A 16,038-nucleotide genomic window follows, 5' to 3' on the forward strand; every position below is an offset into this window, starting at 1 on the left:
TGAGTGTGTATACCCATATATTCAGTGTGTTCGCTGTAAATTCATTTTAATATATGCTCTCTATTCAGAGATAGTCGATAGTTACATAGGCATAAAGACACAGGCTTTCGATAAGGTACCGAGCCTTTGCCGACAGTAGAAGATAACTGAATAGTATCCACATTAATTAACTTAAATCAAAAATATTTAACAGATCATTTTTACTGTAAACCAATAAAATGTCATTCACAACATTAGCATCCAGGCGACTTACTCTTAGCTGCACGTTCCAGGGGTTGACGCTGTCTTTGCATGTTCTTTCCAGTACCCAAGAATGTCAGTTTCCGTCTCTGCATCCTTTTCAGCAGCTGCGATTGAGAGATACAACAGTATTTCGGGGTCTTCTTCCACATTGTCCTGACATCTCGCATACCTCTAGGATTTCAATGGAGGCGATGGTTTCGATGGTACCATGAGTAACCCGACAGAATGGAATCGTAATTTGTAATGGCATTCACTCACAACCATGCTTCAGAACCTTACAACAAAAATCGCATGTAGTTGTTCACTCAAGTGAACTCTTTACACACATAGCACCAACCTCTTTGAGAACATTGTCTGTCCCTTCAGCACTCAGCATCAGCAGCAATCCGTCTTCAGGCCACAAGTAACCCATCGCCACCATCCGACCGGCGTGTCATCCTCAGCGGAGACTGCGGATAGGAGGGGCGTGTGGTCAGCACATCGATCTCCCGGTCGTTATGATGGTTTTCTGTGACCGGAGCCTCTACTATTCGGTGGAGTAGCTTCTCAGTTGGCATCGTGAGGCTGAGTGCACCACGAAAAAGGGCAACAGTGCATGGCCGCCCGAATGGCCACCCATGCAAGTGCCGCCCACGCCCAACAGTGCTTAACTTCGGTGATCTGACGGGAACTGGTGCAGCCACTGCGGCAAGGCCGTTGCCACTCAGCATCAAGACATCACGAAAAGAGGGACACAAAAATGTTGAGATCTTGTGGTACAAGTGCAGTTCAAACTTACCATTCTTTCTGTCCATGTAACTTGTGGATCTGATTTTAAGGACTACCATGGCATCACTATCTAATTCATTAAGTCTCAATTGATCGTCCAGTAGTTTACATAGCCAGAGAAGTATCTAATGAAGGGTTGGATAGCAGTGTCGTTCTAGATCATTACAAGCTTCTTTGAATGGGTAGATAAATTTATTTGGGGCCTGCTCATCTGTAATATGAAGTCTACTTATCTGTTTTTGTGGGAGCAACTACTTAACATTAATGAGAGTATCAAGTACTGAAACCATGTCTAACGAAGTGTTCCATTGGACTTCGACCTCGTGTTTGAGTAATTTTGTGAGACTCTTTGAAAGACCAACTTTCTTATAATAAGCCACTAGTTGCTTACACGAGTCTATTGTCTCTCCTACAAGCTAGTCCTGGCTGCGATGATAAACACTTCGACTTCAGAGTAAGTTTGAGCAAAGTGCTAAGACAATGACAGGTGCAAGGGACGTCTAGTGAAATCTTTCACAGCTGCCGCCATATTAGAGCATTGATCTTTTATGAAAGGTGCTGACTTCAGTAAATTCGTAAAAATTCGGGAAGTCTCTAAACGGCGAACAAGCTCCGATAAGACGTTAACTGTCCTTTTTTGCTTATCGGGAAATGGGGTGGTATGCAGTACTTCGCTCTCCATGTTCCTCGTTTCATTAATTGTGTTTACGGTCACTGTAGTGTAAGTTATTTTACGTGCATCACCCACTCCCGTATCAGTTTCGGAAGAATTTCTTTTATTATAATTGCAGCAGTAACTCGTGGAAATAGCACCTTGCAATGGATTTTATTCGATTCTTAACCGTAGTCGGATGAGGTCTATGGCCTACATAACGGCTTTACAGCCCACTTCGGCTTCTGCAGGTAAGTGCTTGGACTCTCTTTTTTAAGCTGAGCCATGAACCTTACTGAATGAACTAAATCTTCGCAGCACTTGAGTGACACTTAATCACAAATAACGCACTTTTAATGTGTGATACTTCATTGTCTACCGCAATATCTACGTAAATATCTATTTTTTCAGTGGAATAATGTATTTTTAAAGAGAATCGATTAGACGTTTGTTTTTATAGTGAGAATGAGATTTCTACATCTGCATCTACATCTACATCTACAGAAATTCTCCGCAAGCCACCGTACAGTACTTGGCGGAGGTTATCTTGTACCACAACTTGTCATTTCCCCTCCTGTTCCTCTGGCAAACGGAGCGATGGAGAAACGACTATCTGTACGCCTCCGTATGAGCCCTAATGTCTAGTATCTTACCTTTGTGGTCCTTCCGCGAAATGTATTTTGGCAACAGTAGAATCGTTCGGCCGTCAGCTTTAAAAGCCGGTTCTCTAAATTTTCTCAGTAGTGTTTCTCGAAATGAAAATCATAAGCTATTGACTTGACATGTCCATTGGTGCTTTTTTAGTAAAACATTGTTTCATGATTCCGTCGCAATTACAACAGCAATATCATATTAGTGAGATGAATCTTTGAAAACTGTGCTCAGCTTTGGAAAAAAGACGCTAATTTCAACATGGTAACAAGAGAAGTGTAGATGTATTTCAAAACTCACCACAAATGAAGCACTTCTGCACGCTTTAGTAAGGGAACGAGACGACGGTCATCTTGCTGGACGTGGCTCGGTTCCTTCTTGTGCGGAGACGTCGTGGCCAATAGGCAAGAGTTACCTCTGCATGATTGGCTCCGAGCCAGTGTGCCCGGATCGTCGTGTTTCCCAGTTCTCGACGGATAGCAGAGACACATGGTTTGAGTGGCAATGACCTTGGTTGGTTGTTGGTCGGCTGTCTGGTCAGACGACGTGTGTTTCGTCACCGACCATCCTTCGGGTTTGTGTGTGTGTGTGTTCGCCGGTGATTTGTTCTAGTTGTTCAACAGTGATTCGTTTTACGAGTGTTCGAGTTTCTTGTGGCAGTGTTTCGTGCAACACTGTGTATCCTGTGTCAGCTCGAATGAGCAATGCTTTAAATGCTGTAATGCTGTTTGCCGGCTGGAGTGGCCGAGCCGTTCTAGGCGCTTCAAAAAATGGTTCAAATGGCTCTGAGCACTATGGGACTTAACTGCTGAGGTCATCAGTCCCCTAGAACTTAGAACTACTTAAACCTAACTAACCTAAGGACATCACACACATCCATGCCCGAGGCAAGATTCGAACCTGCGACCGTAGCGGTTGCGCGGTTCCAGACTGTAGCGCGTAGAACCGCTCGGCCACTCTGGCCGGCCTAGGCGCTTCAGCCTGGAACAGCGTGACCGCTACGGTCGCAGGTTCGAATCCTGCCTCGGGCATGGTTGTGTGTGATGTCCTTAGGTTAGTTAGGTTTAATGAGTTCTAAGTTCTAGGCGACTGATGATCTCAGAAGTTAAGCCGCATAGTGCTCAGAGCCATTTGAAAGCGACTGCAGTAGCACCTTTCTCAGACTCATCATACCCGAAGACCTGTAGCAGGAAAGAGAGAGCAGACCTAACAGCAGCGCCTCGGTGTTTAAGGTATGCAGCCTTCAACATTGGAATGGTACTTGTTTTCTGATCTTTCAATGGACATCGCTTTCTTGTGTCTGTCCGTCTGCTCTGTACAAATTTTCCAGTTGATTTTAAAGTACCTTGCCAATTACCAAGATATTTGAAATATTACCTCGCTTTCTTGTATGGAGCGTAGTGAAGGGTACTTTGTATACCATTGCTGTTTCTTCCTTTTCTTATCCCCAGTCACGAATGGTTAGCAAAAAGAAGTTCTTCCAATCCATCGGTGGCATGAATCAGCAAACCAGTTTTTAATAGTATTGGTTGAAAACATAAAGCAAATTAGCGATTTTTCACACTTAGCAAATATTTATATTTTTGTTTCTGGCATAATACTTTAAATGTTTGTTCGTCCTTAGGGGTATTAATCGCGCGTAATCATTCACCACGTCATAGAAACATTATCATCAATATAAAATACGCACAGTTGTTTGGAAAACTGATTGATATGAAAGGAGTGACTCAGACTATCAGGTATAAATGTTGTCTGTACATACATGAACATTGCTCGAAACAGACTGGCTGGACACTTGCACACTGCCGAATTTATCCAACATTTTTCTCATCAACATATAGGCGTATAATCACATTAATTAGCCCGAAGAAGTTACGTCTTCATTACGTCGTGACTTGATATTAATCAGCAATTGTTAATCTTCGATATTTTGTGACACATCTCTTATTCTAATGCAAGCTCTCGCTTTCCACATTATGGTAGCGGGTAGCTGTGTATGAGCACTTGTTCAGTAGAAGAGACGTGTTTCACAGTAGCGAAAATGGATTAGTGCTTGTAGCTGTTGAGGTGTGTACTTTAGAGCCTATGTTTATTGGACTTCTTTTCTTGTTTTGGTCCATGCTATCGCCTCTCTAAATATGGAAAGCAAAGAGTTTCCATTAGAAGAGACTCGTGTCACAGCAGTGAAGGTGAACAAGTGCTTGTAGCTCTTAAAGTATGTACTTTAGATCCGATGTTTAAGAGACGATTTTTCTTGTTCTGGTCCAAAGTAACTTTTCCTCCTTCGACGAATTTCTATTTCCACCGAAGAGCAGTGATAGGGGGGGGGGGGGGGGGGGGAATGAAACTCATAAACTCATATAGCGACTTCGGTAGCACCAACCTTGTTTGCTTTTCCAGGCCAGCCAGTTCACTTGGGGTGCTTCAAGTTTATCAACCCATCATCGCAACTGCTGATTGGATTATATAGGAGTTTCCATATTTGTCTGGGTTTCATTCAAAACAGAACATGTTTTCATAGTACTGTGTTCCTGGTTATGACTTCACGTGTGTATTGTACACTTTGAATTGCATTGTGAATATGTTGCTCATAGTCTGCTCGATTTTTGATCGCATCCGTAATACTGTGAAGCGGGAACGATTCCAGACTTTTAAAAATATAAAATATATTCTGGTTTCGTCACATAGCGTTCTGTGGACATCTGTTCCTGCCGACGAATCCATGTATGAACTGATCGATAGAACTACGTTGCAAGTCTATTGCTTATATTCTATTTTAGTTTTGTTCGCATTCGTTTCTCGTACTTTCTTGCATTTAATGGAGAACTCCCATGTCAGCAACTCTTGACAGACTTGATACTCAACTTTAGCACATATTGTCACAGAATGAGTATGTATTTCTATTTGGAATGGTGTTGTTTCTTGCCACTGAGTATGCTTTGTAGCACTAGTGACAGAGTTATTGTGCCAGGCAGTATTATGCAGCAGAATATTCTACACAGATGTGCACATTTGTACATGGGACTGTGTGGTGTAGTGTGAACGTACTTCCACCGAACTGAATGTTGCTGCATTTAGTAAACTCTAGTTGTACATAATTCGCTAGTAGATCCAACGATGAAAGCATGAGAGTGTGCGTTATGTGCTTTTAAAATTTTATTGGAATTTGAGGATGACTTTAGTACACTGATTTCCGCTATAATGTGTTGTTTGGAGTACCTGTTAATAATGTGTGAACACATTTGTGTGACTACCGTTACGATTTTAGTATTTGCAAGGAAGAATGCCTTAGTCACTAAGATTACAAAGCCTACTCAGTGGCAAGAAGGAACACCATTCAAAGCAGAAACACATGCTTATTCCGTGACAAGCTGTAATAAAGTTTAATACCAATTTTTTCAAAAGCTGCTCACATGGAGTTATCCATTAAATACGAGAAACGAAGAGAAACGGATGCGAACTAAAATAGAGTACGAACAATATACTTACACCACATTTAAATCGAGCAGTTCACACACGAATTCATAAGCAGGGACAAACGTAGATGAGCCGACGGAACACTGTGCGACAAAACCAGATTCTTGGTAGAGCACTTGTCCGCGAAAGCCGAAGATCCTGAGTTCGAGTCTCGGTCCGGCACACTATTTTAATCTGCCACTCCGCTGCAGAGTGAAAATTTCATTCTAGGAGATTCTTATTTACATGAAACAAAAACGAATATGGAATCATGTACTCCACCAAATATTACGGATGTATGAAAAAATAAGGCAATATATTCACAGTGCAATTCAGAGAGTCGTAATAAAGAGCACAATGTGATAAAACAAGCTTCTGCGTCATGTCAGATGATTTTTAGGTTTTGATATGTGCTAAACCGGAATTATTTCCACTAGATAATGGCCAAACGGTCGAAATGGTAATATGTGTTTTAAAAATAAATAATTTTACACTCGAAAGTCACCCACGACGTCATTTACAAAATTTTATGTGAGTGTGAACCTGAACCACGAAAAGTTAATTTCAGTTTTTGAACGAGATTTCTCGAATATACTGCTTTCCAAGGTCACAAAAACCTTTCAGTTTCCAGGCGCGTGCTTTACTACTAGTTTACAAGGCCCACTCATAAATTATAAATGAAAAAATATCGTCATCTAAATCGCATGTTTAGAGATAAAAATATGGATTTTTGCGTCAGATTTTCCGGTATTCAAGGTTTATTGCCAGGCCGCTAGGAGCACTGCTGTCGTGATTGGTGTGGTTAATTCATCCAGTAATATAAATCCGTACCGTACCATTTGCCTTAACTCCCTACAGTTGGTGTTCTGCGGTGTACACTCGAGTACTCTCACAAGTGGAGCGCCGTCACCCACAAGACGTCTGTACGCACCACTGATGGAGAGCCCATTTAGAACGAAAACAGAGGAAACGAGACGTGCGGTATTTGTCGCGTTTTCTGCCACAACGCTTCGTCGTAAATTTACCTCCCCCAGTGATGTCGCTATTTTCCATAGCGGTGTCTGATGACTCGTCGCGTGCTATTTAAGTCTCTCCTCCCGTAGTCAAGGCACACTTTTTTTGGCGAGATACATGGCTTTTCAAGTCCTCTAATGTCGCACCAGTAAAAGCTGAAATCAAAGAAAAGCAAGCAAATTTACCACGTAGTATAATCGTTAGCGTATTTGGTTAGTATCGCCAAGGTTCGATTCCTGTGGGCTACATCAAGTTCTTTCCTCGTGATAAATTCTAGAAGGACGTACACTCAGCGCTACAAGGTCAGCTGAAAGGCTGCTTGGATATAGACACAACGAAATTGAAGAACAAGTCAGTGAAGTAGCTTGCATTATGTCAGGTGACACCGATGTTTATCTATTAGCAGCAAAAGCATCGGACGTTATTTTTTCGAATCACAGAGTGAGATGCTTGATGTATTCCAACTACGGTTCTTAGTCTTCGCGAGATTCCATCTCAGTTGTATAGCATTTAGGTCTAGATGTAAAGGCAGCAGTAGGCAGTGAACCATTTTCTTGCAAAATTTCGTCAGTGAATTAAGGGGAGAAGGCTGCTGCTCCTTGATTAACGTCAAAAGTTCGGCTTTTCTTGTTTGCATATTTTTAATTTTTTTTCCATTTCATCATGATTGTAGAAATCGCAGAAATTGCTGCCTAATAAAGTACTTATTTGTATCCTCACTGAAATATTTATTGTGTGTATCTTACATGTTCTAGTTTGAAGAAGATAAATGAATTCTGCTCCATTCGGTTGAGGTTTGCTGCTGATAAATAAACATCATGTGTCACCTTGCCTAGTACAAGCCTTTCGACGTAACGCTTCTTCGTTGATTTGTGCATCAATGCCCTGCTTTCAGGTACAAACCTTTCCAGTTGATTTTACATGACTGAGTGGACTTTCTTCCAGAACTTACAACCATAAAAAAATTTCAAGTGGCTGTTGGGAATCGAGCCCGGAACATCGGCGTTACTAGCCAAAAACGCAAACTGTCTTTTCTCTTCCTTCCTATCTCTTTCTTTGCCGTTTCTCTTCTGCAGTTTTGTACGGATGTCACATGACGTCTCTCAAATTCAAACGATGAGAACTTCACTCTTTTTCTCCACAGAAGTGTGCCTACTCCCTGACCGACATGCGGAGCTACTGTTTCGGCACGACTAGGCCACCCTATCACTACTGCCGTAGGCTCTCTGAAACTAGCTTTTACTGTTATGGTATACGAAGGCTCGGAAGGCATTTGTTTTACGTCAAGCAGTTTATGATGACTGCCGGAGGAGAAATACTTTGACGGACGACTATACTGAATTTATAATAATATCAGTCGGCATCGTATCCTTCTTCCGTAATTTGCACCCCATTGTCTTACTTAACTTTTACCTAGAAACATTTGCTTGAAACTTCCGTTTCCTTCTCTGTCGGTACTGTCACACCAATCTCATTCTCATTGTCAATGAAATTAATGACGTTAACTACAAGTTATCGTGGCTTCCCGCGATGGTATTTTTCACGATAGCTTTCGTGATCACTTCTCACGCTCTTGCTGGCAACAAAGCGCCCTTCTTTGAAATGGAACGTGACTTTACCTAGTCACTTGACAATGTTAGTTCTTGCTACGGCCGGATTATCACTTCGCCCTGGCGGCTAATATAATATTAAAATTTCTGCCCAAATAGTAAACAACAGCTTCACACCAGCGTCAACTATTTCTGCTTAATCTTTTCGACGTACGTAGTAGACTAATGCTCTCTCCACAGACATTCCCACTCTGTACTCGCATCGTCTTTGGTTCCATCACGGTGCATATAATACGGGACATAGTACAGTCGAATCCTCTTCCCCTCGGTAACAACAGCTGCCCGGGGTGCTCTCAGGGTTGAAACTACATAGGGAAACGCAACCAGCCGACGCTGTCCGCGTCTTCGCTACTGCAGGCAGGCCTTGTTGCCAGTTATCGTCATCGCCTTCACTGAAAGACGTCGCCATTACTGCCAGCCCTTGTTGTCTGTCATCAACATCGCTTTCGGTATCAGACGTCGCCGTTACTGTCAGTGTTCACTGCCCACCATGACCATTGTTGTCAACTCTCGCTGCCTGTCATCACATTCGCCATCGGTCCCCGCCCTCGCTGCTGGACATTGCCAGAGATCACCAAGCCACGTCTTCACTGCCAGTCTTCGCCTCCATCAACTAGTGGCCACCGTCGCTAGCTCCATTCAGCAATGTATCAACGTGCAGTTACGACATCTACAGTCATCTACTCGCACCTGTGCTCCACTCCCACGTGCACATTCTCCTTTACCCCTACTCACTGTTCCATCCTTCGCTTCCATCTCCGCTACATCTGCCTTCCCACTCCCAGAGACACACTGCGTCCTCAGACTTAATTAACTCCTCATTTGCAGATGTCATCACTGCAGCATATACTGCAGCTCCATTCCACTGCCGCTGCCGCCACCACCGCTACAAGTGTCAGAACTGCACCAGCCAGCAGTGCTGTCAGCCCTTACTGCTGCTCAATTGCCACCATATCATCATTACATCTTGATCTCTGACACCCAACTGCTGCCCTACAAGACCCACACACACCAGAACCTATGGAGCCAGCTCCCATTTCACCCCAGACATCTGCTTCAACAGATTCCTTCATCCTATTACATCCTGATCTCAGAATCCTCAACACTCAAAATAAAAACGTACCTTCCAAACCTCAACACATCACAACTAATACCCTCCCAAAGACTCTGTAATCATCAAATCCTCTGAACCTGATTTCCACACCCACCTAAAGCAATGGGTACCTCCCAGCTCTTTTGGTCCACATATCTCCCTGCTCACATTACGCCCACCCAGATAAACCCAACCTCTCCCACTATCCCCCACCGCTGAGATCACAGTGGGAAAGAGGAGCAGGAGCTAAATTCTGATCCTGACTCCCAAATCGGAAAAGCCCTTCGAATTTATCATCATTCTGGTCCTACATTCCTCAGTTACATCTTTTCCCATGTTCCCTTAATGAAAAATCACCTTCAGAATGGAGCCTTTAACTATCACCACAAACACAAAACTGAGTCTTCCCAGTCCCAAGCCCAACCCTACCATTGACACCAATCCCTCATATTCAATGATTATTTGACCTCTTACTGCGAAAATTCTCCTACCTGCCCCCACTGCAAAGCCAACTACCTGTACCACACTGTCTCAACGTCCAGCCTGCCCACCTCCAACACTTGCAACCAGTCCCATCCCACTTACTCCTATAAGTGTACAGCCAAGTCTCCTCCTATCAAATCTGCACTGACCGTCCCAGTCCGCCCTACTGACACACCACTCCACCCACACATCTCCCTGCACCCTACTCCTGCTGCTGAAGACATTATCCGCTTCGTCACCACTGTCCTTAAAAACATCGACCCATTCGAGTGTTCACATATCCTCGTTCAGGTCACAATGGCGTTCCGTATTTCATTCAAATGCCGCTCCCACGTATTCCGAAAACTACTCCCAATTTTTTTCCTAGTAATTGTTTATTGCATTCTGTCCCATCATTGAGTAGGTCCTCCAACCACATAGCAGCCTATATCCCTTCCGTCACCACCCCTTTCACAACCACACCAACAAACTTTCTCCTTCTCCACAACTTCAATGCCAGCTCTCTGTCTCCGCCTTTTGTTTCACTCTGCACCTGCAAGCACAATTTCTTCAGTCCGCCCCTTACCTGAAGCTAGTCATCAAGCAGTCGCCACATCAGCACCACCTCCTGCATCTCGTCGCGTCTGAACAGCTCGCCATGAAACGCCAACTCCACGGCATCAGTGTCATCCAAAAATTTTCAATACTTATATTTTGTTCACCTTTCTATGTTTTAAAACATACCGTTTTTGTATTCAAAATATTTATTCATCACACTGAACTTAACGTCCCAGTCCGACGGGTTACCATCTTCACTGTCAGATGACCTCGCTTGATCTGACACTGTGGGGAGATTTGCAGTTTAAAAAAAAAAAGTTCAAATGTATGTGAAATATTATGGGACTTAACTGCTAAGGTCATCAGTCCCTAGGCTTACACACTACTTAACGCAAATTATCCTAAGGACAAACACACACACCCATGCCCGAGGGAGGACTCGAACCTCCGCCGGGACCAGCCGCACAGTCCACGACTGCAGCGCCGTAGACCGCTCAGCTAATCCCGCGCGGCGCCTCTCGGGCTGTATTTATATATGTGGCGCAGCGGACGGCCAAAGGAAAACCTGCTGTCATCCGCCCTATGCCCACGGTAGCAGCCTCTAAATGGCCACTTTCTCGGACACATAATATTTTATAACACTGTTGTGTATTGATTTAGAATCTTCATAATTTTTGTGTGCATGTAGTTAAGTTGGTTAAAATCACATAAATGTTTAAGCTCGCTTGCATTTAAACTTTGCCATCTAAAATTTTCAGAACGGAACTGACAGTAGAACCTGATCTCTGAACTACAACTTTAAGAGACCTTTTATTTGTTATTATTTACATCGAGGCCTTGAAACTTGTCATAGCTCTATTATTTAATAGGTTTCATCTCGTGCTGTAACCAAAATTTTCTAGCATTAATATAACAGATACGGGGTAGCTCAGTGGGGTTAGATAATTAACGTTTTTATGTTGACCTGAAGCTTCATACAAATTTCTAAGTCTAGTATTTAGCGCCTTCAATATTTCTTTAAAACACAGATTCTGAACAGAATATTTGTTTAATCACGTTGAGACTTGTACCAGTTAATTTTGACGTACATCTGCACATTATGACCAATTTTTGGGTTTCTAGCTTTATTATTTAGCGCCACTTATTTTTTTCTTAAACGATGCATTTAGGAAAAATACTGACATTTTCATTCTGGGATATGACAGTTTACAAATTAATATACTAAAGCATATGCTAACAAAGTTTGGAAAAGCAACTTTAACTTTTGATTCCATTCTTAAATTATGGTACAGTACTTGTGTGCTACGCACAGCCGCGTTGTGGTGACGTGGCGCTACTTGCAGTGACCTGGGGTAAGTCCCGGCACACGCTCGCCTCTTTATGGTTGGTTGGTTGGTTTTGGGGAAGGAGACCAGACAGCGTGGTCATCGGTCTCAGCGGATTAGGGAAGGAAGTCGGCCGTGCCCTTTCAGAGGAACCATCCCGGCATTTGCCTGGAGTGATTTAGGGAAATCACGGAAAACCTAAATCAGGATGGCCGGACGCGGGATTGAACCGTCGTCCTCCCGAATGCGAGTCCAGTGTCTAACCACTGCGCCACCTCGCTCGGTACCTCTTTATCTCTCCAATGATACAGCGCTTGTTTCGCCACAGCAAGAGTAACTAAAATAATGTAAAGGAGCTTTACGCATTGTGAAGGGGAAGAGCAGATTAGGACATGGCGGAGTATATGACATACAATGCACATTATGCGACGCAAGATCCATTGGCCAAACTGGGAGAACATTTTCGAGGAGATTAAGGTTGCCATATCTAGGTGAAACCTAGTCGGGACACTCTGAGATGTAAGTAAAAATATATTTATTATAATTTCTTCAAACACTACTAGCTTCGTATTATGTTTAGAAAGAACCGTCTTATAAGATCGCTATTCAAATGGGAGCGAACCGATTCTTCCGTGTGGTGTTACTTAAATAACCTTGTCGGGATGTCGGAACAAAAAGGTCTATAACAGTAACGGTCCCGAGATATCGGAACGGATGGCAACCCTAGACGAGAGATAAAAACACTGAGATACTCTTACGCTAGCTTGAACGACAATTTCGAGAAAATGTCATAGACGAGGATGAAGAGGAACTCAGTAGAAACGAACCTAAAGTGCGAAGGCACCTAGCCCGGAAGTTCCAGCAGAGAATGGACACCTTCTTCGACACATTCAATGAGGGGACAGTCAGTGCAATTATCAGGCGAATCGGCAATGCTAAAGCCCTCGGTCCTGGCCGCATAAAACCTCTCTTCCTGAAAAACCTTCCCCAACGTGCCATCTCTCATCTTACCGCCATCCTCAACAAATACCTTAGACTAAATTACGTCCCTTCAGCCTGGAAGGTTGCTAAAGTCATTTCGATCCGCAAACAGAACAAAAATCACCTATTTCCCCAGAACTATAGGCCCTACTCAGTCATCTCTCCAAACTCCTATAAATCCTAATTCAGACCCCACTACAGCAATTCCTTGCAGCCAACAACATCCCAACTCCAGCACAGTTCGGATTTCGTGCTGGAGGTAGCACAATACAGCAAGGCCATTCGCCTGGTAGAGCACATATGCACGCAGAAACACCAGGGCAGCAGAACCGGAGCCATTTTCCTCGACATCGAAAAGGCGTTCGACCTTGTTTGGCATGGCGGTCTATTGTATAAGATGTCTAAGTACAACTGCCCACTACGCATCCTAAAAATCGTCAAGTCCTTTCTGACCAAAAGGACGTTCTGCTCATCGATGGACGGAGCAGATAGCTCCAGAAACATTGCAGCTGGAGTGCTCCAAGGATACGTGCTTGGTCCCCACCTGTATCTTCTATATAGCAATGATATACCCAAAGAACCTGATGGGCAGATAGCCCTTTATGCAGACGACACTGCTCTGTGTAACAGTGGTCGAAACATCAATTGTATAGTAGCCAGACTACAGCGCCATATGAACGGCGTTGTCAAATGGCGTAACAAATGGAAAGTGAAAATAAACGCAGAAAAATGCAAGGCAGTCCTCTTCACTACAAAGAGGAAGCCATCAATCAGAAACATCCAAATAAATGACCAGGATCTGCCATGGAGATCAGTTACCTACTTAGGATTAAAAACTGACAGCGCATTAACGTTCAAGCAACACGTCTCACAGGCTTCCAACAAATGACGTGCCAGATTGATTCAGTTATATCCACTAATAAAGGAGATTTTTGTATTAATTGAGGATTTTTGGTAATTCTTCTTTCTTGCTGCGCGTAGCTGTCGCTTGCTTGCGCATTGGAGGGAAACTGTCAAATTTGTGTATGCATACAGGGGAAAGTAACACTCATATCTTTGTTGTGACCAGACCCGTGACTATTGATTAAAGACATTGTGAAGTAATTAATTTTTGCTAATCAAACTATCTAAGGAAAAGAAAGGTCTGAGTAAAGTTCGTCAGTGTGTGAATCGTCAGTTTTCAGAATACAGTAAATTAAAAGTTTTTATTGATTTCTTTCATTTTTTAAACCGCTTTAGGTTTGTTGACTAAACTCCTCCTGGTCATTTAATTGCTATAAAAAAGACGAAGCGCAGTAGTTGTGTCAGTAGCTGCGACCGTGCATTGCACTCTGCATGGACTGCAGTGTTTATTTCTAATTATTTTATCATTGCTGGATGCTGAATGTTTATGGACTTGCAGAGGCAAGACGAGGAAAGTTGTCTGTTGCGTGCAGAAGATTACACTGTAATTGTCAGGAGAGGTTAGAGAACATTTTAAAAATCGCATTGAGATACAAGAGAAATGACTTTCCATGATTTAAAGTGAGAGTAATTAATTTCTATTTTTTGTTCTCTATCAGAATACTAACATGTCCGTTAGTAGGAAGTGCCAGAAAATATTTAAATACTGACATGTCGCGATAACGGTTTTCATAATACAAGCGGTACAGCTACATATCAGATTTTATGATAACAGTGATGAAGTTTCACTAGGTATACTAGCACTTTCTGGAGAAAGTAAGGATACCGATTGTATTGTCAGAGACAGAGCTTTACACGTTTCCGTACTTCTGTTGCCATAATAACAATTTTTGATAGGAAAACTTTTACCACCCTAAATAATAATAATTACCGATAATAAAACTTTCAAACTGGGCTCTCATTCGGAGAAATGTGTCCATCGCTAGTGTGATTTTGTTGAGAAGTAAATGCGAATGCATGAAGAATGAAGTTGCAGAATGTTAATAACGTTTGTTTTGTTAATAAGCTTTCAAGAGACGTATTACTTTTCAGCACGCCATTGTAACGTGTTGGTCCACCTTTGAAACGGAGTAAGCAGCGATTTCGCTTTGCATGAATTTCGACAAGTGGCTCAAATGGCTCTGAGCACTATGGGACTTAACATCTGAGTTCATCAGGCCCCTAGAACTTAGAATTACTTAAACCTAACTAACGTAAGAGCTTCACACACATCCATGCCCGAGGCAGGATTCGAATCTGCGACCGTAGCAGTCGCGCGGTTCCGGACTGCAGCGCCTAGAACCGAGTGTCCATCGCGGTCGGGTTTCGACAAGTCCTTGGTAGCTTTCAGGGGTATGTGGCAACAGATGACTACGCATAAGTCACACAATCCCGGTAAATTAGGTGCCGGTGGTTTGGAGGCGCGGTACTGACCTCTGGTAGCATTTCATGTGTGTCCCATTGCATTCAGAGAAGTCGGATTTGGTGTCCAAGACGTCCACGTGAGTGCACAATCATACTTTTTAAGACACTGTAGCACAATTTCGGACTTACCCTGCTGGAAGATGCCATCGCCAGCGGTCAAGACATCAAGCATGAAGGGAACGCAGGGTGGTCCGCAACAATGCTCACGTAGTCCACAACTGTCATGTGTCTCCCAGTACAATCACAGGTCCTGTGGAAGTCCAGGTGAACGTCCCTCTTTCCACAACACTGTACATCGTGGCAGCCAATCAAGAAATATTTTAGGAAACTGATGTAAAAAAAAATTGTTTCAAAGACCATAGTTAAGTCCTTACACGTTTTCCCCGAGATTAACTTCAGCTGTGCCTACGTGACTAAATCTGTATGCTTTTCATAACCGATGCAGTTATGTTCTATTAAAGCTGTTGACAAGAGACGCCTTCAGGCCTCTGCTGAAATTGCTAGCGAATTCACGCTGTTGGCTTAGCCGGTAGTGCGTGTGGGAGGCAGGTCACGTGTGTGGACGTTGCCGGGTTCTGGAGAGCGGAACTCAGTTGCTCCCCTCTCTTGTGATCGAGACCTCATGTAGAACAGATGTTTTTTTTCTTTTTTTGGGAGGGGGGAGGGGGGGGGGAAGAGGGAGGCAGAGTCTCTGGCTCTGCGCACCATGAGCGATCACAAACAGATTTTAACGTGAACCACCTCCCCTCCCGTTGCCCACTTTATTTAGTTTGTTCGTCCTGCTAAACTGGTATACACCTGGTAACTTCCCACCATAGCTGCGCCTCGTGTATCCCGTACATTAAAATATATTCTCTT

The 16,038-nt window shown here is 43.3% G+C and overlaps 1 pseudogene; it reads right to left on the reverse strand.

Annotated features, from left to right (window-relative positions):
• Positions 1-826: 826 nt before the first annotated feature.
• On the reverse strand, positions 827-944 carry LOC124724724 (annotated as a pseudogene).
• Between the last annotated feature and the right edge of the window lie 15,094 nt (positions 945-16,038).

This window comes from Schistocerca piceifrons, chromosome 1, assembly GCF_021461385.2.
Source record: "Schistocerca piceifrons isolate TAMUIC-IGC-003096 chromosome 1, iqSchPice1.1, whole genome shotgun sequence".
Classification (NCBI taxonomy): domain Eukaryota; kingdom Metazoa; phylum Arthropoda; class Insecta; order Orthoptera; family Acrididae; genus Schistocerca; species Schistocerca piceifrons.